Consider the following 26,648-nt stretch of genomic DNA (forward strand, 5'->3'; position numbering starts at 1 on the left):
GGATTGAAAATGAACCATAATGCAAAAATGACTGTATTGTAATGCTAATGTTTCCGTATCACTTAAATTTTCTTTTTATGAGGCAAAAAATTATATTCCCTCAAATAAATGCAACAAGGGTATAATTCAGTAAAATGTAGGAAAGAGCGTTTAGATAAATTGGTTCTGACGGCGGTGAAGAGGCGGCTTTTACTGAAAGCAGCACATAAGAATGGTTAGATCGTGTATGGAACGTTTCTGTATAATTGCACTTAAAATTTTGATAATTTCAAAGCAATTTAAAGTGTAGAATATTACAGGGAAGATTCTGAAATGAGTGCACGAAGAAGCTTTCTATGTTTGAGAGATGTTTTTTTGAAGCAGTGGAAGAAAAGTTTTGAAAAAGATAGATCTTGATATTTGTTCAGCAAATAGATTACACTGTATACAATCTAATTCATTAAAATGGCCACCTCTTTATACTGATTGGTTCTAAAAGTTTGTGTGTGGTGTATTTAAGTCATTTGAGTTCAAACTGCTGATGGAATATTAATGATAAATAGCTTCTACTACCAGAACAATCTTTCGGCATGATGTATGAATTGTCTGTATACAAAAAATGCCTTAAAAGTACATCTGTATATACCCAGTGTAGTGAGTATAAATATCAATATAAATGGTACAAATCTTATAATAAGAAAATTCATTTCAAGAGCTTTAAAACACTGCTGTACTGACTTAATTGACTTTATCCATGCAAAGTGTTGCAATTTCCGAGTAATATTTATGAATTATGCATTACAAATGTCTACATTGTTTCTCTGAGGTTTTGTTGAGTATTGCAGAAAGCATGCAAAACACAAGAGTGCATAAAAGGAAAATAGAGTAGAGAACATTGTGATCAAATTAAAACTGATAGTAAAGTTGGTGTATTAATATCCCATGGGAATGCTGACATACAATATTACAGTGCAGAAATCTTCTGCGGGAATGCTGGCATACAATATTATTGTGCGGATATCTTCTGCGGGAATGCTGGCATACAATATTACAGTGCGGAAATCTTCTGCGGAACTGATGGCATACAATATTACAGTGCGGAAATCTTCTGCGGAACTGATGGCATACAATATTACAGTGCGGAAATCTTCTGCAGGAATGCTGGCATACAATATTACAGTGCAGAAATCTTCTGTGGAACTGATGGCATACAATATTACAATGCGGAAATCTTCTGCGGAACTGCTGGCATACAATATTACAGTGCAGAAATCTTTTTGAACTGCTGGCATACAATATTACAGTGCGGATATCTTCTGCGGGAATGCTGGCATACAATATTACAGTGCGGAAATCTTCTGCGGAACTGCTGGCATACAATATTACAGTGCGGAAATCTTCTGCAGAACTGCTGGCATACCATGTAACAGACATAAAGGGCTCTTTCTGGTATATTCCAGAATACTGTACCTTTGTACCAGAAACATTAAGTTATCATTATATTCTCCAATGCAACCAATCAATTTTGCGCCTTTTTAAGCTCTAAGTCTAATGAACTCATTTATAATTGCTATAAGGCATTCTAAGATTTAATTTTTTCCTAGTCATTCAGAACTATTTTTTTTTCAAGGGTGTCTACAGTTAAAATATTTACTAATGTGTCAAGTGGTGCCATATTGTCTGAATAGGAAAATAAAAAGATGTAGTTCATCAAATAATGTATGTGGAAAAGCAAAGTGCTAATTATTATGTAAAACTTATACTGGTACTGATGATAAACCGGAACAGAAAATGAGGTTTTTTACCTGTAACTTTTTTATTTCTGCAAACTGAAATCAATGGTCAGTATCAAAATAAAGCTTAACCTTTGCTGAAAACTTTACATAATTCAAATTTATATTTAGTAAGCAAACTCACACGAAGTGAGGGCCTGAAAGGGGTATGTAAAAAGGGGGCTTTATGAACGTTGACTGATGATAAATTCGAACCCTTTGTCATTTACAAAATTTTCTTGGTATTATTATATTGAAACTTTCCCCAAAAAGCTGCAACAGTCATTCCTGATCAAGTAATGAAAAGTTAACAAATGTCAGGCCGTCATGTTTCGACAGTGAGCATGTGCAAAAAACACCCTCTTCCCCAGTAATTTTGGATATATATTTTTATACAAATTTATGTAAGTCATTTATTTATACAGAATATTTACCAATTTTGTTTTTGTTTACACCAGTTGGTGTTGTAAGTGGAAACTATTAGATGGTGTGTTCAATTTTATAAATAACCGATTGCAATCGAATATTTCCAAGGTGTTCGACTTTATCATCTGTCCGGGTTTATCATCAGTACCAGTAATGTTTTATTCTCTGTGTTTCTGCATAATTAATTAGTTTAGAAATGTTAACTAGCTCCATAAGTAGAGTCACTTTCAATGCAAAGAAGTGTGTTCAAGCCCTGATAAGGAAAAAATACCTCATGTGTTAGATAAACAGCTGTTTCAAAAAGGCCTGAAAAGGCCTGAAACTACAGAAACATTTGGTCTTCCTGTATCAGTTAATCTGAAAATCACCACAAACCTAAAACAGACAGTGATTCAGAGGAAATGGCTATCTGACCAATAATGTCACTCTTTAAAACAAACCCTTTTACGTTGGAAGCTATCATGCTTTCCTCTTTGCCTCTGTCTGATGGAACAGGAAGAGGACTCTATGACAATAGTTCTGCTTTTGCCATTGACCATTCCAAGAACAAACCATTACTATCTCATCTCGATTATTGTGGACCTAAAACAATACCATTACTATCACCTTATATTAATATTATGGTTTATACCACCTCATCTGGATTATTTTAGACCTAGAATGAACCATTACTATCATGAGGTCTGAATTATGGTGGACCTGGAGCAAGGTTTGTTTCTTTTCAAACATCACACAGACACAATGATAGGTCATTTTGTGACTTTCCAGCTTTTGATGGTAGAGGAAGACCCCCAGATAATGTCAGCCAGACAGAAAAATGAACCATGTCATCAGGAACTGATTGGTTTGGACTTTGAATCGGCCATTGCTGTCATGTCTGCCTGGACAAATGATGGATCGAAGGACAGCTAGAGTTGATTAGATAATGTTTCTGTTGAAATAGCTTCCAGTTTATCCATGACATTTCAATAACAAAGCGATAATTAATTGGCAGGGATATAAATGGAATCTTCTTACAGAATTCTAATGGAAGTAATATTTCACAATGAATGAGGACTTCAAATTGATTTGAGCCGTGCCATGAGAAAACCAACATAGTGGGTTTGCGACCAGCATGGATCCAGACCAGCCTGCGCATCTGCGCAGTCTGGTCAGGATCCATGCTGTTCGCTTTCAAAGCCTAATGGAATTAGAGAAACTAATAGCGAACAGCATGGATCCTGACCAGACTGCGCGGATGCGCAGGCTGGTCTGGATCCATGCTGGTCGCAAACCCACTATGTTGGTTTTCTCATGGCACGGCTCATTTCGTTTCTTTCTATCTATATTGGCTATTTACTGGAGACTTTTACAAAGAGAGAAGGATGAGATAGTAGTTCATTTTGGATTGTCCGGTTAGAAGAAGTGATAATAAGCAGCTTCATAATGTGATTGTATCCCTGGACACATTGTGTTAGGTTATTGGATCTTTCTGAGTGTTGTAATATATCACAATTTGTGAATAAGCTCTGATTTGTCAGCCAAGAAAATTTGATGACAAAATAAACGTAGAAGTTCTTATTATCTGAAATATATGGTAAATGGAATTATGTCAGAATCAGAGTGATTACAAACTAAAAGTATGAGTTAGAGGATGTTTGACCTAATCATTGTAGTAAAATGTAAGAGTAAAAATAAAGTACACATTAACTAGTTTTGGACATCAAATTTTCCATATTTTTTTTTTCAAACTCGTGCAGTTTTTTAAAAGTACAAACCATGTTATTGTTAAAGAAACTAGAACAATTATGAGTGGAATTGTTTTCAGTTTTATGATCAGATTTCCTTGTAAGTAACATGTGGAACTCATGATTTCATCTCATGCTAACTATTAAAATACAGTGAATTTTGCAGAGACAATTGCACTGTCAGTAGGGAACTTTCTTATCTATTTCAATTTTCTTCTAGAATGGAATATTATTCTGTTGTGTTTTTTTTCTTGAATTAAAAAGATTGATTGATTTGCAAGGCAACCCTAAGTCCATGGATTGTCTTGTGTCACATTGCATAAAGTTTACTTGTCTGTTGAAGCTTGTACAATTTCTGGGATTATTTCATGTAAATCAATTTTTTTATCATTTTGATAAATAATTGAGCTGCCAATATGTAAGCATCAGGTTCTCATCTGGTGTAACTTTTATATTGATAACTGCACCAAAATTGAACAGTTTTCAGACAGCTTGCAGAAAAAATATGTAAATCAGGATATAGATATAGGGGAAATTGAATACTTATGAAACATTTTTTTGTCATATTTGAGACGGAATTTACTGATGGTTTTCGATATTGCTTATGCTTGAGATGCCTTATGACAGGTTTACTCTTGCAGAAATATGATTGTTTTACTTGTTTGATTGAAAAGTGAACCTAAATGCATAAATATAGCCATATTGCTGCAGGATTCATAGATATGATCCAGCTCTATTGCCTTTTTCTTTATGAGTCATAAAATCATATTCTACAGGGCAAATTTTGCAAATAAAGAACAAAAAAATGTTTAGATAAATTCCTCCAGAGCAGGTTTTCCATAGCAGCGCTTATTTATTTGCTTTTCAGAGAAAATCGAATAGATTTTAAGTTGATCATGCCAAAATATTTCTTGATACTCAATTAATTTTATTTTTGAAAGTAATGAAACTAATGTTTTTGGAAAATTCTATTCGGCAAAGCAGCTGAAAACTTCTAATTTTGCTCTAATTGATAAAAATGGCCTCCGCGTTACACCCTTTACTTCAAACTCTAGCCATTACAAGGAATCTGACAAGAATAAAAATAAATTGCACCAAAGTTGTGTAAATTTTCCGATAATAATAAAAAGCATCAGAAAATTACATTTATATATAGCTCTTGTTTTGATGTATAAACTAATTAAAATTTTCCATAAAAGTTATAAATCCTTAGATACTAACCACAATTTTTGAATAATTAACATGATTTCTAAATAAAGAGATTTGTTCCACGACTTTATAATGTCTCACTGTGCTGACTTAATTGACCTTATCTGTACAAAGTGTTTCATTTATAAATTATGCATTATTGGTGTCTATGTTGTTTCTCTGAGGTTTTGTTGAGTATTGCAGGAAGCAGGCAAAACATGAGGATGCATAATAGGAAAACGTAGAGAGAGGTTGTGATGGAATTAAAACTGATAGTGCAGTTAGTACGTTAATCTCCCGCGGGAATGTTGACATACAACATTACAGACATAGAGGGCACTTTGCTATTTTCCAGAATATTGTACCCTTGTACCTCATTATGCTGTGAACAGACATAATTAAGGTTATTTTATTCTGCAAAAAAAGCTGCAGTAACTGAACACTGGTTTCTGGCATTCTTGGTGGTAGCTTGCTTTCAAAGAAAAATGGGTCCTCTACCCACCCTTTAAAGAAGAGATGTTGTATTGATTTGCTGATAATAGAGCAATTTGGTTTCTGATAATTATGCACAATACTCAACCTTCATAGGATAATCAGTAGGTGATCCCTTTTTTTTGGTCATTAGGTCAAAGGTCAAGGATACAGTAATCGAGGCTGACAATGGTTTCCGCTCAATAACTAAAGACTGCTTTGCCCTTGATAGATGATAGCCTGTGTTTAGTAGAATACCTGTATTATTTTGTGAATCAGTAGGTAAAAGGTGAAGGTGATTGTGAACAGTGACCAAGAGAACGTTTTTTCCTCAATAAGTACCATGTGGCCGTCTGTAATCAAACTTCAGTGATGATTCTGTGTGGTCATTAGGTGACTCCTAAGTAGGTGAAAGGTCAAGGACATAAAGACCTTGAGACTGGAACTGTTCTTTCGTCAGTAACTTAAGAACCCTTTGGCCTATTTGCTTCAAAACTTATAGGATTTGGGTTCAGTGAATGACCTCTGTTGTTTTGGGGCCGAAGTTCAAGGTCATAGTTACATTAAGACTGAAAATTGTTTCCATGCAGTATCTAAATAATGCCTCGGTCTGCACTCCACAAATTTGCTTTGGACATGAGGTAAGCTCTATTTTTAGTGAGTCACTATGTCAAAGGCCAAGGTCATTGTGATCTTTGGTCTGAACATTTCACAAGCCAATATGGAAGTTTATGTGAGGAGCAAAGTGGGCCTGTTTAAGGACTAGGGTTAAGCAATTAAAAATTGAATGTGCAAGACTTGTGTTCATACTTTAAACAGTTTTATACAAATTTTGACCGTTTGTTTTACTCATTTCTCTTTTTTTACATGTATGGGAACTGTTTTCTCAGTATTTTGAAAAAATACAGTATCTGAGAAGAAACAGTGAGTACTGTACAAAGCTTTAATGAGCTTTTCCTTTACTTGTTTCATCTTCCAGAGACCAATCATTAAACAGTTTAGTATCTTGCCCTTTGTGTAGAATTAATGGTTTTCTGAGTAAGACATAAGGTATGCTGTTGTTTCCAGGGTAATAGTTTACACAGAACTTACTTAAAGTGAAATATAACCAAATTGACCATAGAAATAATGAGGAAAACAGTTACATCCATTTAGTAATTAGTAATGTTGGTTGTTTTCATGCATGCTCTGAATCTGGTCTGTGTTAAAGAAGCTTGAATTCTGTATACCTCTAGCTTAAGTGGGTCCTATCTGATGGTGATTTGTAGGAATAGATGGGTACTCCATTGAAATGTATATGTTGCAATTCCTTAACAATTAATTTAAAATTTTAAAATCTCCTCTGTTTGAATTGTGAATCTTGCTTCTGATTGGTCAGTTATTAGATGCTATGTCAATGTCATTTAACATGACTTTATAACTGTGGTTCCAGATTATAATAATGACTTTATTTATTGAGGCAACACTATTAGGCATGTCCAATCTTCCAAGTGGGCCTCAAAATTATGTACAATATTTACAAATAGATTTCAAATACAAATTTGACAATAGCATGATTACAACATTCTAAGCATATGTTATGTTGTTCATTTTCCAGTTTGTTAAATAGGATCTTTTGAACTGCTCAAGACTGTTAGAATTTTTTACTTCAAGAGGTAATGTGTTCCAGATTTTTGGTCCCGAGTATTCAAGGGATTTTCTGTACAGTTCTAAGTTTGGTTTAGGTACTTCAAGACATTTATTTGATTCTGATCTTAAATTAATGTAAGGATTATGTACAAATTTAAATTTACTTTGAAGATAGGATGGACTGAGATTGTTAATTGATTTAAAGACTAAAATTGCTTTCTTATAATGCAGTCGTTCATTGAATTTCATCCAGTTCAGCTCTTTAAACAAATCTTCAGATGGAAAATCAAAACATTTATCAAGGATGATTCGAGCTGCTCTTTTTTGAAATTTTGAAATTTTTTCCATTGAATCCCTGTTGCAATTACCCCAAATCGTGCAGCAATAATCCAAGTGGGGTAAAATATAAGCATTAAAGAAAAGTTTTCTCTGGGGAATATCTAGGTAGCATTTTATTCGTTGTAAAAGATAAAGAAAGTAAGGAATTGCATTTCTTTAGTGTGTTATCAATATGATCTTTCCAGCTTAAGTTATTACTGACATGTACACCTAACAGTTTTTCTGATTCTGTATATTCGACAGTTTCATTGTTGAATGTAAGAGGCGATGGGTTCAAAGTATCTTTATTAGTTCCTCTTGATGAAATAAACATTGCTTTAGTTTTTTGTACATTAGCTGTCATATAATTATGCTTGCACCAGTCCTCAATTTTAAAGAGTACAGACTGTAATTCAGAACTGATTTCTTGTTTGGTGTTTCCAACAACAGTTAAGGTTGTATCATCTGCAAAAATATCAGTGAAACAGTCTTTCAGATGTTGGGGCAGATCATTAATATATAAAATAAAAAGCAGAGGGCCAAGCACAGAGCCTTGAGGGACACCAGACATTATTGGCTTTGATTCAGATATTTTTCCAGAAATACATACTTTTTGAAATCTATTACTTAAATATGATTTAAACCAATCTAGTGATTCTTGACTAAAGTTATATATTTTTAGTTTTTGCAGCAGTACCGAATGGTTGACTAGACAAGTCTAAGAATATTGTACCAACTAGCTGTCCATTGTTAATTGCATTTATCCATTTATCAGCTATAGATGTAAGGGCTGTTTCACAGGAATGGTGACTTCTAAATCCTGATTGATATTCATATAAAAACTTATTGCTTTCAAGGTAGGCTTTCAAACTGTCACTGACATGACGTTCAATGACCTTTGATAATACAGGCAAAACTGATATTGGGCGATAGTTTTCTTTTTCTGATTTAGACCCTTTTTTGAATATTGGAGTTATTTTAGCTAGTTTAAATTGATCTGGGAAAATACCAGTATTAATGCTAAGGTTTATTATAGTCTTCAATGGTGCTGACTGGTGGTCAGTTATCAAATACTGCATCTATTCTAGGGTGAAATTGGTTATTTACATGTGACATTGCTTTTTGACATGTAACATTGCTTCTGATTTGTCAATTATAAAAGCATGTGTCTGTGCTTGGGTATTATGGATTTGACATGCAATACTTCTGATTGGTAATTTATCTGGTAAGTGATATCTATGTCTCAGTGAAATGGATTTGACATGTAATACTTGCTTCTGATTGGTCAGTTCAAAGTGATATCTATGTCCATGTGAAATTAATGATAGGTAGTACTTACTTCTGGTATGTCAATTATGAAGAGATGTCTATGTTTGTGTGAAATGCATTAGACAGGTAAACTGGTAATACTTGAATTTGATTGGTCAGTTATCTCATGATATCTATGTTAGAAATGGATTTTAACAGGCAGTACTGCTTTTGACTGGTTATCAAGTGATATACAATGTATTTGTTTAGTTGACATCTAACTAACATGCGATAGCTGCTTCTGATGTAATGTGTCTTTTTAGGAATATCCTGTGTCAGACATGAAATCATTTCAATTTTCCTGGCTTAATAAATCATGCCTTAAATGGAGTATAACATAATATTGGGGGTGTTAAATATGTGCACATTGCCTTGTAACAGAATTTTGAGAAGAAACATTCTCACCTCTAACATATAATGTGCATGTTATATTGTAGCAGAAACTCCTGAAGGAATTTCATGTGAATAAACATGGTTCAGCAGTATTTTTGTCTCTTTAATAATAGTTAAATCTAGATAAACTGAAAAGATACAGCTACAATCTAATAGCTGTAGTCTAGGACAGGATACTGAACTCAAAGTGTCAAATGCGAGTCTTTCTTTAAATTAGCAAAGGTGTCCAGTGCAAGTCCTACCAGAATGAGGAAAGGTGTCAAATGTGAGTCCTGCCTATATAAGCAAAGGTGTGAAATGTGAGTTCTACCAAAATGAGCAAAGGTGTCCAATGGGAGTCCTGTGTCAAGTGCGAGTCCTACTTTAAATAACCACAATTTGGTCACTACAACATTCCCTTGATTTTCATGTTGGTTGGTCATACAGGACTTTTAAATAAGATAATAATAATGATAATAATAAAATCTTTATTTAATGACGCAACGTATTTGGGCAAGCCCAATCTTCCATATGAGCCTCACAACACAATTTACATACAATATTTACAACAAATTATCAACCCACGCCCCCAATAAAAAACAACAATATAAACATTTACACAGAACACACAATTATTTTTACACACAGTACAAAGATACATTTACAGGAACAATTGAGCTACTGAGTAATTAAAACATTAACAATTTTGTTTAGCAGTGTTCATTCCAACCAGAGAACTTCCTATGTATATACCTTCTTTAAATTCTTCTGATGTATTTACAGAATGGATATCAATAGCGATGTCATTCCAAATTTTAGAACCCGAGTAATGCTAAGTTTACACTATGTTCCCGGCGGCCACGGCAGCGCCATTTGCCCAAAACATATTGCGCCGTGGGATTTTGGCCAATTTTGTCTCCATATCCAAGTTTTGTTAGGTTGTGCTAAGTTTCATCACGGATAATCACGGTATCCGTGATGGGCCGTTGGGGTAAAGAAGCGGCTCCTCCAAGGCGGACTAAGTTTCGGGCCACGGTCTACCAGGGATGCATGTACGTTGCTTCCCGGTCCGACGCGTTCTAATGGGATCCCTCACGTTGTTCACGACTTCTTCCAGGTCTGATGTGTTTTTCACGTTCTGTAAAGGCCTCCTACGGATCAAACGTGGACGCCGGAGAGCTTTAGAGCACGTTTGTGCCCACGGTATAAAGGAAACCCCTCAACTAATAGCCATCATTGTATCAAAATACTGGCCTGCTCCGCTCACAGCCTGTCTTTCGCCACCGCGTCTTTGTAACCAGCAAGCCTCTTGGAGTACAGGATTGGATTCTGCTGCAAGAAGTCAATAATGATCTCCTTCTCTTCATCTGAAAAGTTGGTATCGACCCTAGGGGCTGCCCTGTTTCTAGTACATGCGTCTTATTCTGCCTCCTCGGTCTCATTGGTAGGGACCGGGTCAGCAGGAGCAGTAACCTCCTCTTGATCTGGCGGCGGTGAATAGGGAAGAGGACTTTCAGACCGCTCCTCAGATGGTATTACCTGTGCAGGACGGGGGGCCTTTGTTCGTCGCTTGATCAAGTTATTCAATGTTTCGTCGTCAGCTGCTCAGACTCAAATGAAGCTCTCCTGCCTGCGGCGGTCTTTTTATACACCTTTCAAGACCGCGTGCACCGTGTCAGACCGAAGCAGAGCTCAATGTACGGTAACACACCGGCCTGCAAAGCGTCACACACCAGGCCTCACCGTAATTCAAACTTAATGAAACGGCTAATATACACCCTAGCTTGCCGTGAGAACCAAGAATGACTGGTGCACAACGTGACAAAACTGGAAAGAAACTTCAGATGCCAGGGAATACATATGATACCCGCCCCACTACGGACCACTTCCCAGTTTTGTAACGGCCTATTACATACTGTCACGTTTTGTAGCGTTTTTCTGTTTTACTATGGTCTAGTACGGTTCTCATCCGCACCGTGGCTGCCGTGGCAAATTTTTTGACTGTTTAAAAATCTGGCCCGGCATCCACGGCAATTACGGTCTGTTACGTTTGCCTATCCCGTCCCCCAGCATTGTCTCACGTTCATCCCGTTTCCTCCACGGTGCTCTGAACCGTGATTGCCGTGGCCGCCGGGAACATAGTGTAAACGTAGCATAATCAAGAGATTTACGAAAGCATTCTTCATTGGGTTTTGGAACCTTTAATAGTTGTTGGCAGTATGATCTCAATCTTGTATTGTCAACATATTGACATTTGCTTCCTAAATTATCTGGACATAGTGGGGATTCTATTTGCAAGGATTTGAAGACTGTTATTGCTTTTTATAGGCTACACGTTCTCAAAAAGTCATCCAGCAAAGTTGTTGAAAGAGTTCTTCAGAAGGTGTATCATATGGTTTATCTAGTATTATTCTAGCTGCTCATTTTTGAAATTTGAGTAAGAAAGATGTTTAATTAAATTAAAGAGATTAACAACCAGTTCATTTTTAATAGCCTTAGGCTTATGTGGGATTTTTTTCAATAGTGATTTTTGTCTTCATTTGCCGGTTGACCAGTACCTTTTTGTTTTTTTGCTAAGAAAACTGTTTGTATGTAATTAAGATTTTATAGCAACTGTGGCACAAGTATCAATAAAAAGTCCTTTAGAACTAAAGTTAATTAAAGTCCTGTCCAAGCACCCAGACAACCAGGAATGGAATGATGGAATGATTTTCCAGAAATAATGGGAAGTTTTTAACAAGGATTACTGGTATAGGCACCATTATATTTATTTAAGGAAAGAAGAAATAGAATTTTTAAAGAGGAGCGTGCTCGTCGCGGAGAAGGCACAGGGCATCGACAGAAGTGGAGCCAAGACAGCTGTCGGTGTCCTGACTAATTCCGGAGGGAGTGGCCCTGCAAAGGTTGGGACGATGAGATGGGCCATGCAGACTTCCAACAACTCTACCCGGGGGAGCCAAACTACTCAACTTCGGTTGTTTTATCTAACAAAAAGGCTTCGGCCACCCGGCTCCATTCAACTCGGGTGGTAATGATGGAACTCCTGCATGGCGATAGATGACAAGCAACAACAGAACGCTGCGACAGATCTTCGCGGGACACTCTGCGTGGCACGGATGTGTTGACCAGATAGAAGACCTGCCAGTACTTAGACGGCATGCAGAGAAGACCCCGAGCCGCTCAAACTTCACGCTCAACGTGAGGGGCGAGTGGGGAGGGGCAGCGACACCACGGGAGACACCTTGGACCAGAGGCCTCAACCGCCCTTTTAAGGGCGATGCTTGCCACACCTTCTTGGATATTGTCTATTGGCTACCACAGGGGAGCTGTCATTTAGGTCTCATTGGCCGCGACAGTGACTCATTTTCGGCATCAAAATTACTTATCTTTGGCATATACTCTACGGAAATTGCGTAGAGGTAAATTCTCACCACTTTGGCTTCAAAAAGTATCTTTAACGGCATGCCTGGTGACATGCCGGGGGTCTATACTCCACATAGCTTTCATGCTATACTGTGCCCTTACGGGCGGATGGACCCTTATTAAACTTAAATAAGAAGAAGAAGAAGAAGAATTTTTAAAGAGTAATGAAGTCTTTCTAAGAATTGTCAGGGAGCTGTTAGGAAAAATATGGGCAAACTGGGGGGGGGGGGGTTATGTAAAAAAAAAAAGAGAAATATTGCTTACATGTAAACCATTTTGCTGTGGATCATGAAGATAAATAATGTTACCTTCTGGACTACCATACATTCCCTATTTAATGCCCCCTCCCCCACCACTAGTTTATATAGGTAATATTGTGCTATGTTTGTTAAAATTCATTCATTATAAGTTGAATTTACAAAAATAAAGAAGAAAAAAATGAATTCTAGAGCCTTAATAAATGCCCCAGTTTGCAAAAAATAGTCCCACCCGGGGTCCTGTAATAAGGGAATACGTGGTATTTCCCTATAAAAAGGTCCTGTAAGTGTAGAATGCAACCAAGCAAAATAATAGCAGACTGAATTTGACTGTTCAATGAAACAAAACATTCTATACTTAATATGTTTTGATGTTGGTCCTATAGTCCAGTTTTGGTTTCATCCAGACAGAAAATAAACAATTTAGCCCCCTCCTGCCAGCACCCTTCAATTGTTGCATACACACAAAGTGGTCTAGGACCAACTGTCACCTTGTCTGGATTATTATGGACCAGCCATTATTGTCAAATGGATGCAAACATTGGAACCATGCTTGTTTTTGCCAGACAGTAAATGAACTGTCCGAAGTCACTACCAGACTTGAAGTAGTGATTATTTTGGACTTGGAACCAACCATTAAACTGTCTTGTCTGCTTGGACATATGGATTGTGGACATCTCCAGTTGATGAGATAATGTATCTCTTCATATACCACTTTCAGTTTGCAGAAGACATTTCAATAACAAAAAGATAATTAATTGTCAGGGATATATATGGAATCTTCTTACAGAATTCTGATGGAGGTAATATTTCAAATTGACTGGACTTCAAATTGATTTCTTTTCTTTCTGTCTAATTTAGTGTAGGCTATTTACTGGAGGATTTAGCAAAGAGAAAAGGATACATTATATTGTTATTTGTGTAAATCTTTTGTTGATCATGTTGGATTGTTATCCAAGGCAGCTTCATTATTGTGATTGTGTCTGTAGATACCCTGGAGGACTTGGTCAATAAAGAGGTTATTGGATCTTTCTGAGTGTTGTAATATATCACAGTTTGTGAGTTTAGTCTGATTAGCTGGTAGAGAAAACCTTGAAGAACTTGTTTAATACTGTCACTCTGTTCAAGGCAGTGACATGTATTGCTAGTGGAAATGTGTCAGAATGTATTGTGAATGCAATGCTGTCAGAAATGTGTTATAAATGCAGCTATGTCAGAAATGTATTGTAAGTGCAGCAGTGTCAGAAATGTGTTGTAAGTGCAGCAGTGTCAGAAATTAAGGATCTAGTAGATCTACTGTGTCAGAAATGTGTTGTAAATGTAGCTATGTCAGAAATTTGTCGTAAGTGCAGCAGTGGCAGAAATGTACTTTAGGAGCTAGTACTGTGTCAGAATTGTGTTTTAAGTGCAACTGTGTCAGAAATGTGTTGTAAGTGCAATTGTGTCACAAATGTGTTGTAAGTGCAACTATTTCAGAAATGTAGTGTAAGTGCAACTGTGTCAGAAATGTATTTTAGGAGCTACTGTATCAGAATTGTGTTGTAAGTGCAACTGTGTCAGAAATGTAGTGTAAGTGCAACTATGTCAGAAATGTGTAAGGGGAGAATTCATATTTTTGAGGGATAGTCTGTGATATTCACACTGTCTATTATATGGCGATTTCCCTCATGGGGTTCTATGTAATGAACATATTGAGAAACCATGCAGTGGCATTTATCTGTAATGAATATCGGGCAATATTGTGTTCTGATGGCTCGGAAAGAATAATTCCATTGAAATCTTATCTCTATACAACACTAGCTAGCATGATATGAGTTTTAAGGAATTTATTATGATGTTTTGTCAACAGTAAAAGTAACAGGAATGTAGAAGGTAAGCAAATAAAGAAGACATTTGTTTATTTTCAGGTTGTAAACTAAATTGAAAAATAAAAGTACTCAGATTTGCTGACTTCGGTAAAGATTTTCAGCATAAGGGGACAACAGACTAAAGGTATGTATCTTAAAAGATGTGCAGTATCTATTTTTATACGCCCAAAGGGACGTATTATGTTATGACGTATGTTATGACGCTGGCGTCCGTCCGTCTGTCCGTTAGCAATTTCGTGTCCGCTCTGTAACTCTTGAACCCCTTGAAGGATTTCAAGGAAACTTGACACAAATGTTCACCACACCAAGACGACGTGCAGAGCGCATGTTCAGGACGTCTCGTTTCAAGGTCAAGGTCACAGGAGTCAAAGGTCATATCTGTTTGTTTCGTGTCCGCTCTGTAACTCTTGAACCCCTTGAAGGATTTCAAAGAAACTTGACACAAATGTTCACCACACCAAGACGACGTGCAGAGCGCATGTTCCGGATGACTTACTTCAAGGTCAAGGTCACACTTAGGGGTCAAAAGTCATATCAGTTTGTTTTGTGTCCCCTCTGTAACTCTTGAACTGCTGGAAGGATTTCAAAGAAACTTGGCAGAAATGTTCACCACATTGTAACGATGTGCAGAGCGCATGTTCTGGTTGACTCGCTTCAAGGTCAAGGTCACACTTAAGGATCAAAGGTCATATATGACTTTGCTTTGTGTATATTGCTCTGCATTGCAGTGCTTTTGTTTTTATTTGGCAGATCTCTTTTTTGTAGTTACAATAATTTTTTTTTGAATTACTTCCCTTTTATGTTACTATAAATAGCTTATTTTGAAACTTTTTTATTATTGGCCGTAGGGAAAAACCGAGACCACTTTTCTGTGGTCCAACATGTATGGTACCTCCAATTTTAAGGTGTATTTTTACATACCTGTACCTGATAAGGATTTTTTTGTAGACTTTGAATATTTTTTTTGTGGACATAGATTTGTTTTTTGAAGTTTTCCTTTTGTTGTTCCAGTCCTTTAGGGCTACAACAGTCAAGTTCTTAAAATTTTGCTCCCATCCTATGATGTAAGCCTTCGGGCGTATATTGCCCCGCTTGCCGTATATTGCCCCGCTTGGCGGTGCTCTTGTTACTGATCTTATCATAACAAATGTCAAAGTGAAAGATTTCTTATACCAAAGGTTGCAGGCATATGATAATTAAGTCATTCAGCTATCTGATGGTTAGTCTTTCCATCTTTCTTTAAACTTCTCTTGTCTGCAAAATGCAAGTTTGTTAGAGAATGTGAGGAATACAATTATTATGTCCGGAGTAATCTTTATTATTATGTGACGCTTTATGTAAATTGCCATTCCATGGATGTGTGGTAATCACCTTGCATGTTTACAGGGCTAATAAGAAAATAAAGCACAATAAATCAGTGAAAAGTAAAACATTTACTGAATGGGGTGTCGGTCAGTAGTCAGAACTGTTGACCATTGGCCTTTCTGACCTGGGGCAATAGTTTTGACTATTGTTCTATAGACTTATTAAATGACTCTTCTATATTCATTATTATTGTTTCACACATAATAGATTTCAGATTTGAATTTCCCTTAAAACTGTCCAATCTTTTCATTGCTATAGATTATTTTTAGCTCACCTGAGCAATGTGAGTTTTTGTGATCGCTCGATGTCTGGCGTCTGTCGTCTGTCTGTAAACATTTAGCTTTTGTATGCAATAGAAGCTGTATTTTTCAACTGATCTTCATGAAATTTTGTCAGAATGATTACCTTGATGAAATCTAGGCCAAGTTCGAAAATGGGTCATCTGGGTTCAAATCAAAGAAAAACCTTGTGTATGCGATAGAGGCTGTATTTTTCAATTAATCTTCATGACTTTTTGTCAGAATGATAACCTTGATGAAATCTAGGCCAAGTTCGAAAATGGGTCATCTTGGGTAGGTCAAATCAAAGAAAAACCTTTTGTATGCGATAGAGGCTGTATTTTTCAATTAATCTTCATGACTTTTGGTTAGAATGATTACCTTGATGAAATCTAGGCCAAGTTCGAAAATGGGTCATCTTGGGTCAAAAACTAGGTCACTAGGTCAAATCAAAGAAAAACCTTGTGTATGCGATAGAGGCTGTATTTTTCAATTGATTTTTCTGGATGTTGTCAGAATGATTGCCTTGATGAAATCTAGGCCAGTTTTGAAAATGGGTCATCTGGGTACCTGGGGTAAAAAACTAGGTCACTAGGTCAAATTATAAAAAAATCTTGTGTATGCGATAGAGACTGTATTTTTCAATTGATTTTCATGAATTTGGTCAGAATGATTGCCTTGATAAAATCTAGGTCAAGTTTGAATATGGGTTATCTGGGGTCAAAAACTAGGTCACTAGGTCAGATCAAAGAAAAACCTTGTGTATGCGATAGAGGCTGTATTTTTCAATTGATATTCATGAAATTTAGTTAGAATGATTGCCTTGATAAAATCTAGGTCAAAACATTTTGTCCTTCAGTTTCTGCAGTCATTAATGGCTTTAGTGCATCAGTATTCTGTTCATTTTGTACATATCAGTCGGGTCACTTGCCATCATCACTTGGGAGCTTTTCTTATCTGATGTATTTTTTCTATTTTCAGTTTTCTTCCAGAATGATGTATCATTCTATAGTTCTTATCCTGCATATAAAAAGATTGATTGATTTGCATAGCAACTCTGGTTTATGGATGATTGCCTTTTGTCAGATTGTGTAAAACTCGCTTGTCAAACTTGTACAATTTTGGGAATTATTTCATGTAAATCAATTTTTTATCATTTTCTGTAAATAATTGAGCTGCCAAAATGTAAGCATCAGGTTTTCATCTGGATTTGTACAGGGATGCAATGCTATACTCTTAACTGCCTTTTTATATCGATAACTACACTGAAATTGGATGTTTTTATTGAGTGCTCGCAGAAAAATATGTAAATCTGGATATAGATATAGGGAATATTGAATATTTATGAAATATTGTTTGTCATATTTGAGATGGAATTTATGGATAGGTTTCCATAATGCTTGTGCTTAAGTTGCCTTATGACAAGTTTACTCTTCCAGAAATATGATTGAACGGGATTGAAAATGAACCATTATGTGTCATTACAGTTATATTATGAACGCTTTTTTTTTTTCAGTTATAGTTTAGCTACTTTTGTCTGTATCAGTCATAAAATTATTATTTCTCAATTTCTCAAATTAATCAACAGAGGTATGATCTGGCAAAGGGGTAGATATAAAGTAAATCGAGTACCCAAGCCCTTGAGTTGTAAATAAGAAAATCCCAGACAGACGTTCAGACTTCATCTAAAAACGAGGTTCTACCGAGCTTTTGGACAGATCTGAAGGAAGTGGACCTGTTATGACAGTCAGAAAATTGTGTATTCTCAGTATATCGCTTTTGGCACTCACTGTTGTTTTTTTATGCCCCCGGCATCTACTGATGCGGGAGACATATAGTGATTGTCCTTCCTTCCGTTTCGTCCGTCCGTATGAGGTTAACCAAATGGGACCGTTTCATCTAGCATCAATACCCCTTACTAGAATGACTTGATACTAATGCAGATGTAACCTGTGACCATTCCTCATCTTCAAACATCACCTGACCTCAGTTTCACCTTGACCTTGACCTCGTTTTGGACTTAGGTTGCTTTATATGGGCCATCTCTTGGTTAACCAAATGGGACCATTTCGTCTAGCATCAATACCCCTTACTAGAATGACTTGATACTAATGCAGATGTAACTTGTGACCATTCCTCATCTTCAAACATCACCTGACCTCAGTTTGACCTTGAACATGACCTCGTTTTGGACTTAGGTTGCTTTGTATTGACAAGTATGCCACTGGGGGCATCAAGCATTTATTGAACGCAGCTTCTTGTTGTTTTTTTTTTTTTCAAAAAACTATGTACGCTTTCATGCATATGAAAATCTTGCACTCAAATAGTCTGATATCTCTTTCAAAGCAATTGAGTATGCAGAATTGATGGGGAAGATTTTAAAATGATCATGCAAAAACTGCTTCCTGATATTTGAATAATGCTTTTCTGGCAGGAGAGAAAACATTATTTTGAAAAAGACAGTGCACTGTGATTTTAGTTGTACAAAGATATTAATGCAGATTAAGACCATGTAATAAAGAACTTAATGAGACAATTCTTGTACAATAAAAAGTTTGTTGGTCGGAGTCACTAGAGGATGACCAAAATGTTTGATTTTCAAGTAATCCCAATTGAAAATGTCCAGTGACCACATGAATAGCTCAAGTCAGCCTTGGTGTTAAGCCATGTGGGGAGTAATGTTTCATGGTTGAATTTATAGTAAGTTCTTTGCTTCACACCTTGAGTAAGGTTTGCAGTGTGTAATGGGTTCAGTGATCAGTTTTGTCCAGTTGGCAAGGTGACTGGTCTAGTGATGATTTGATAATCTTTGGTCTGCCACCTCTTATTAATGATTTGGAAATTCGTATGTTAGGTGCATGATTCAGATATTAACTGTAAAACTCGCCAAACGGTGAATATTACTGAAGTTGAAATAAAACCATAAGATTTTTGAGAAAATTGTCCAAAAGTTAGGCTTTCCCAAAATATCACATATGGATGCTAGCAAATTTTAATATTTCACACATATACTGTGTTGTCAATTCCCATTTCTCATATTTAAAAAAGTTACTTAAACTAATGTTATAATGATACAAATTACGAACGTAAATTCCCAGCTGTCAGGTTTTTCTTTCTCTTATTTAAAAAAAGTTACATATTTCTACTGTCATAATCACAATCTATCCTCATGTACCAGACATTCTTTTTTTTTAATGAAGAAAAATGCTTTTCAGCACTGGAGAGCATTAAATCTTCATGAATTTTTGAGGAGAATGGAACTATTTATTGATGTTCAGACCTAAAGAAATTACAGAGCAATTGCGTCCACAGCCTAGCTCCTTTATTTTTCTTTGTTTACTAACTAAGCCAAATTTGTTCTCACTCGCTCATTAAATTTTTCGTGAAATTGAGTTTAAAAGGAGATGTTCTGATTTGTAAAGTGCTATTTTTACATTGTGATTTAGGTGTTGACGTCATTCATGCTGACTGTTATTTGAAAAAAAAATTGAAAAGGGAAAGTAATTACATAGGAACTTTTTTATAGTAGCACTTTGACAGTTAACATTGTCTTTTAGTCTTTATGGTAGTGGGGCAAGAGGTAATACAAGTAATTAAGCTTGCTGGCTTACACAACATGCCCCTTAACTACTAAGGGTTCAAAACTCAGCATTGGGGTGTAGGACTCCGTTATATGTGAGGAAACCATCGAGATGGATAAGAAAAGTTGAGACATCAAAAGCTTGAAATATCTTTAAATCTTGTAAATGTCACTTCCCCAAAGTCGCCAACAGTTACTAAGCAAAAAAAAAGTTTGTGGCATGGCGCATTTGGACTACTTTGATGCATGTTCCGGAACTACTTGCACTGCCATTGGGGTTGTATTTCACTTCCTCAGTCAAAAAGACTTGAAATGTCATGGAACTGCTTGATCTATTTTTGTTGTTGTTTGATAGTACTGCAGTATAATGTCCTAATTAGATCAGGTTCTACGCACTTTTACTTGAAATAGATCTGAAGTGTCACTTAATTGCTTAAAGTCTGTTTTGTGATTTGGATTTTTTTGGCACTTGCAGCATTAAGCAGTCATTAAATACCTTTTCCTTCGATTTGTTTTGATCAAAACAACTTCAGTGACATGCCTTGCTGTCAGACATATTATTTTTGCAACCTTTTTGACACTGAATTTCCTTTTACATTCTGCACTGTGCACAGATATCTGAGTAACCACAATAAATGTTGCATATCTAATGCCACTGTTTCTTTAAACCAAGAAAAACCAATTACCCCCTGACATAACAAATCTTTCAGAATTCAAAAAGGTCACACATCTAGCCAAGGAGACATGCAGAATTGATCTCTTCTGGAGAAACAATAAATATCAGCAATTACAAAAGTCTTTGTCTAATAGTGCATACTTTTGGAATTCTGTCCATGCTTGCTATGAAAAATGTCCCCAAAGAGTTATTTTTAGTGAAAACCTTCAATTGAATGTGATGAAATTGGCTTTATTGAAATTAAATGCTGAAGCAGTAATTGGGAAAGCCGTGCAGAAGTGCTGGCAGAGCCATTTTAAGCAGTGAGGGATAACTTTTTGGCATGAAATTGTCTCAAGCATTTATTATTGACAAGATTGGATTTGCTTTTGAAAAACCATGTGGCATACACAATGCAGAAACTGTTTGAAAATTCAGATCAATATGTGAACTTTAGCATTTTTTGTACATTTGGTGTGCAGATATGGTATTGAACATTATACAGTTCACAGTTATTTTTTATTCAGACAGGAGCTGTTATTTTGTATGCATTCTATAGAATGGCTCAAGTCCCTTGAGAGTTTGTTAGCTTCTTTCATATCAAAATAACTAAATTAAAGTTACTGCAGATATATAGAATTTATGTTTCCTATCAAGTGTATATTGGCTGTTGATTTGCTCAGTTTTCTGTTTCTTCTTCTATTTCAGTTTATTTCAATTTCATATGGAGATTTTGTTGTTGTTCTGGTTCAAGGAGTCAACATGCCCTGTATCTTCACAGAAATACTATTGAAAAAAGCATTCTGAATTCCCCTAAAGACAAAGACACATGTGAAAGGTCTTTACTTTATTTCACACCACATAACTAATCCAATAATGAACAAGATCTCTGTGACCTTATCTCTGCCAGCCATTTATCTCCTACAGAGATATACAAAATAACAAAAACATATTTTTTGAAAATTAATTACATTGCTTCCTGTTGATGTTTCAGGTTCAAGTTTCATGTACATCTGCTAGCTGTGACATCTGATACATGTATAGGAAGATTTTTTATGAGGAAATCCAAGATATTTGTTAGTTCCTTGTGGGCATCTGCTACAGGTAATCAGCTGTAATGGGCTTTTAAGGGATTTCCCCAAGGGGGCTTCTTCTTTGTGTTATAATGTTGCACATGTATATCATTTAAGTAATTCTTACTGCCTAATCTTTCAGTGTTTTCATCTGGCAAAACTTCTTATGTAAATAGCAAAAATATGTGGAAAAATAAAGAAATCTGTTACCTTGGCCTGGGTAAATGTTATCTGCAAAAATTGAATCCGATCTTCACCAAACTTGAACAAAATGTGTTTGCCAATAAGTCCTTGGCCAAGTTCGATAACTAGCAAATTCGGCCCAGGCACTTCAGAATTATGGCCCTTGAACATAATTGCTGCAAACAGTATATAAAGACAGACTTACTATTCAGACATGCGCTTTTCTCAAAAGCACCTCTAGTTTTTTAGCTCACCTGTCACGTAGTGACAGGGTGAGCTTTTGTGATCGCCCTTCGTCCGTCGTCTGTCCACAATTTCTTGTCTGCACGATAGTGGTTTCATTTATGATTTTATTTTAACCAATCTTGCACACAACTTGTATCACCATAAGATCTCGGTTCTTTTCTTACACTGGCCAGATCCCATTATGGGTTATAGAGTTATGGCCCCTGAAAGGGCCAAAATCAGCTATTTTGACCTTGTCTGCACAATAGCAGCTTCATTTATGATTTGATTTTTACCAAACTGGCACACAACTTGTATCACCATAAGATCTTGGTTCCTTTCTTGAACTGGCCAGATTCCATTATGGGTTCCAGAGTTATGGCCCCTGAAAGGGCCAGAATTAGCTATTTTGACCTTGTCTGCACAATAGCAGCTTCATTTATGATTTTATTTTAACCAGACCTGCACACAACTTGTATCACTATAAGATCTTGGTTCCTTTCTTGAACTGGCTAGATTCCATTATGGGTTCCAGAGTTATGGCCCCTGAAAGGGCCAGAATTAGCTATTTTGACCTTGTCTGCACAATAGCAGCTTCATTTATGATTTGAATTTAATCAGACTTGCACAAAAGTTGTGTTGACATAAGATCTCAGTTCCTTTATTGAACTGGCCAGATCCCATAGTGGGTTCCAGAGTTATGGCCCCAAAAAGGGTCAAAATTAGCTATGTTGGCCTTGTCTGCACAATAGCAACTTCATTTTTGATTTGATTTTAACCAAACTTGCACACAACTTGTATCACCACAAGATCTTGGTTCCTTTCTTGAACTGGCCAGATTCCTTTATGGGTTCCAGAGTTATGGCCCCTTAAAGGTCCAAAGTTGGCTATTTTGGCTTTTGCAGCCATATATAGACTTCATTTATGGTTTTATTTGATACAAACTTTCAAAATATCTTCAACAACAATAAATCTTGGATTCCATGACAAATCAGATCCAATCGTAGGTTTCAGAGTTATTTTATATCTGATTACCTCCCCTGATTGTAGTCAAAATGGATTTATATCAGTAAGTACTTATAGGACTTATTTGAATTTTCATTATTGTCATTAGTTGGACTGAGTCAATCTGGGTAGATAACTATGGACTGATTTTATGTCAAGTTAACTCCCTTTATTTCAAATTAAAATGGGTATATCTCCGTAACTAATGAAGATACTTATCTGAAATTTCATTTATGTCAACAGATTTATTTGGTAGATCCTTCTTTTGTTCACTTACAATCATTTTCTTTTTAATTACTTCCCTTTTACATTACTATAAATAGCTTATTTTTAGTAACTTTTTTATTATTGGCCATAGGGAAAAACCAAGACCACTTTTCTGTGGTACAACATGGATGGTACCTCCAATTTTTAGGTGTTTTTTGACATATCTGTACCTTGTAAGAATTTTTTTTCTTATTGGTTAAATTTCTTTCCTTAGTTGTTCCTGTCCTTTGGACTTCGATATTTTTTCTGAGGACCTTCTTGTCCTCAAGTGCAATGATAACAGGTGAGCAATATAGGGCCATCATGGCCCTCTTGTTTAATGTTTTTCAAGAAAATACTCATTGGTCATTTTAGTTATACTGTCATCTATTACAAATAAAGAAAGTGCAACATTGGAGTTATTCCTTATTATATATTTCATTTCATTAAAATTGTAAAAATGCATCATTGTTAAATAATTGGCAGTCTTCAAAATTTTTTTTTGGCAATTAAGGACGGTAAAATAATGAAAAGCAGTTACAGAAAATAATAAAACTCCAGTTTGAAGCATCTTTCAGGAAATCTTGTACATGATGTTTTTGTTAGTGTTTTATTCTGCGGCAGAAAATTTTCAGAGTCATCAAAAGTTTATTGTGATATTTTATGAATGAATTATTAATCCTGAAATTTCCTGATATCATTTTAAGAGCTAGACTGGTTCATTTCCGTTTCCCAGGGATCTCCGTGTTCTCCACTATTCATCGTTATTTTTATTGGTTATTAATAAGGGGTCCCTCGTTGCTCGTAAAAATCAGATACTCTTGCTTAGACTGGTTTTATGTTTTTTATGAATTTTAAGAGGAAGTCTGTATTGGGAAAACAATTTTTTTGCGGAAAAAAATTATAGCAATTTTATTGGGAAGCACATGGATGTTATTACACGTATTCTGAGCAATCTGGGGGCACATGCAATTTTAATTGTGGAATCGGAACAACAGAATGTGAACCATGTGTTAATTACAAAGTCGGCACAGTCGGAAATGTTTTAAGTCTGGAAAAAAGCTGGATCATTTCGGAGTCTGAGAACCATTGTTTGAACTACGATTATGATATTCTTGCCAGATGATGAAAAGCGTGCCAGATGATTGAAAGTGTAATGTGGAATGTATGTCAATGCATAACTGCTATGGATCACTGTGTATGAAATGTTGCAGCCATGTTTTTTGTTCATTTTTTCATGTCTTTTTTCGTAATTTTTGGAATTCTGGTGTTAGGGAAATAATCTTGTTACTGTCATTCTCAAAAGTTTTCTATGGTGTAATTAAGTTTGGCATAAATGTATCTAAGATGTTTAGCAAAACTGGTAGCAGATAAAAGGATGATTTTGAAAAATAATGAAAGAAAAATGACTTGCAGTTGAATGATATAATATGCTTATAAGATGGATAGTTTTAGTGAATACTTTCTTTTATACTTTATTTTTATAATCTTTGATTCTGTAATGATATTCAAAATTTTCAAAAAGTAAGAAAAAAAGGTTGTGTTTTGTTTGTTTCAAGCTTTAAATTATTGCAATGGTAGCAGCATATATTTTCCCAGTCTTTAGTTAACTAACTAGGGATCGGAACTGTCTGTCATTACCTGACAATTTTTGAAACATTTTTTACATTCCAAGATTTTAGCATACTTAAAGATACAACATCATTTTCATGAAAATCTGTCTTACTTTTAATTTATACTGTTTAAAATGTTTTTTTCTTTTAACCTATTTTTATGTTATAAGTTTGAGCAACAATTTAAAGACTGCAAAATTTATTTCTGTATAGAAGACCGTGCCCCATCCACCTTCTGCACCAGATATTCACACGGTTTAAAAACAGGTCTTGCATCACTAAATGTTTAGAGTGTTTGAAATTTCCTGAAAGCTTTGATTATTCATTTGGTTAAAAAGAAGCTGGTTTAAATTTAGTGTGAAATTTAATAGAATTAGGGTGCATTGTTTAGATTTGCTCAGTTAGTTTGGTTTCCTGGGAGATGGTTTTTTCTTGTAATAAAGAGAAATGATGTATTAACAGTGGAAGAGTTAAATGCTGTTGAACCAGTATAGTTAATGAACTTGAATGATAGAATTCAAACTAGATTTATGTAATTTAGAAAGGAAGATTGATTTTCATTGAGTTTTAATGGTGCATTAGACCATGCCACCATAAAAACTGACTATAAATGAGCATTAAAACATGCATGTGTTACATTGTACAAGAAAAATAGTTGTCACAGTCCAGACATCAGAATGATCAGAGCCCAGTCTATAAAACTGAGATTGAAAACCAGTCTCAAAACATCAGTATGTGATTGGTTGATTCTGTGTTTTTGTATCGAAATTGTCCATTGCATTTTGAAACTGGTCTCCAAACTCAAATTTGAAGAAACCTCGGAAGCTTGGGTGTTTTTTCATGAAAGAGTGATGAAGGTGCACAAGTATTAGATACGTAAATGGGATGATAATTACAATACCTACTTGTTATTAATAAAATCACTTCATTTTATTCGTTTTTCAAAATTTCTGTACTGCATAAAAAATATTAACCCAGTAGATTGGACAGTTTTGCTAAAATTATTACCTCCCTTTACCAAATGTTTATTTCTGCAGTAATTCAAAATCAAATTAAGGAAGTGCTTTTCTGACAGTTAAAATTTTGTTTCTTATAATGAAAATAATTCAGTAGATTTATCATATCAACTAAATAATTTACAAAAACAAAAGATGTAGTTTTAAAGCCTTTAGGTTAAAAAAATAGCTTAACTGCAAATATTAATGAAGTTTCTGCATTGGTAAATTTGCACTTATAATTTATAAAAGGATATTGTATAGACTAGCTGTAAACAGGTCAAAGGTAATCTTTGTTGGTCATCTCTAAATCTGCGAAAATTGTTGGTTCGGCTTTTGTTCAGTGTAACCTGGGGTGTTTCTTATGTATGTAGTTTATAGCTGCATATCTCATTAAAATGATATAAAATTATTAATATGATGATAAAAATAAACTTATTTTGTAAATCACAGTTGCTCCTGACAGACTGAAAATACTTCAGCACTGACTAGAGCTTGAATATAGTTGGTTGCGGTAACATGTTGGACCTAAAATCTAGGAGTCGTGAGTCCAGGCTCATAGATGACTAAAATTCAGATAAGTGTCCTGTGTATGGGTGCTTTACACCTAGCAAGCTGCAGAATCAGGGGAGTTTCTGGGGAGCATCTTTTGTATCTTCCAACTGAACTTTAACTGACAGGCTCTATATGGG

At 35.5% G+C, this 26,648-nt stretch overlaps 1 protein-coding gene across 1 annotated transcript in view; it reads left to right on the plus strand.

Moving 5' to 3' along the window:
* LOC123529197 (plexin-A1-like) overlaps positions 1-26,648 on the plus strand; it is a 175,504-nt gene that overhangs the window by 47,384 nt on the left and 101,472 nt on the right. The window contains exons 3-4 of the mRNA XM_053520997.1: positions 14,778-14,862; positions 21,611-21,720. The gene's annotated coding sequence lies outside the window, so the exon portion shown is untranslated. The remainder of the gene's footprint in view (positions 1-14,777; positions 14,863-21,610; positions 21,721-26,648) is intronic.

This window comes from Mercenaria mercenaria, chromosome 13 (genome assembly GCF_021730395.1).
Source record: "Mercenaria mercenaria strain notata chromosome 13, MADL_Memer_1, whole genome shotgun sequence".
In the NCBI taxonomy this organism is placed as follows: Eukaryota; Metazoa; Mollusca; class Bivalvia; order Venerida; family Veneridae; genus Mercenaria; species Mercenaria mercenaria.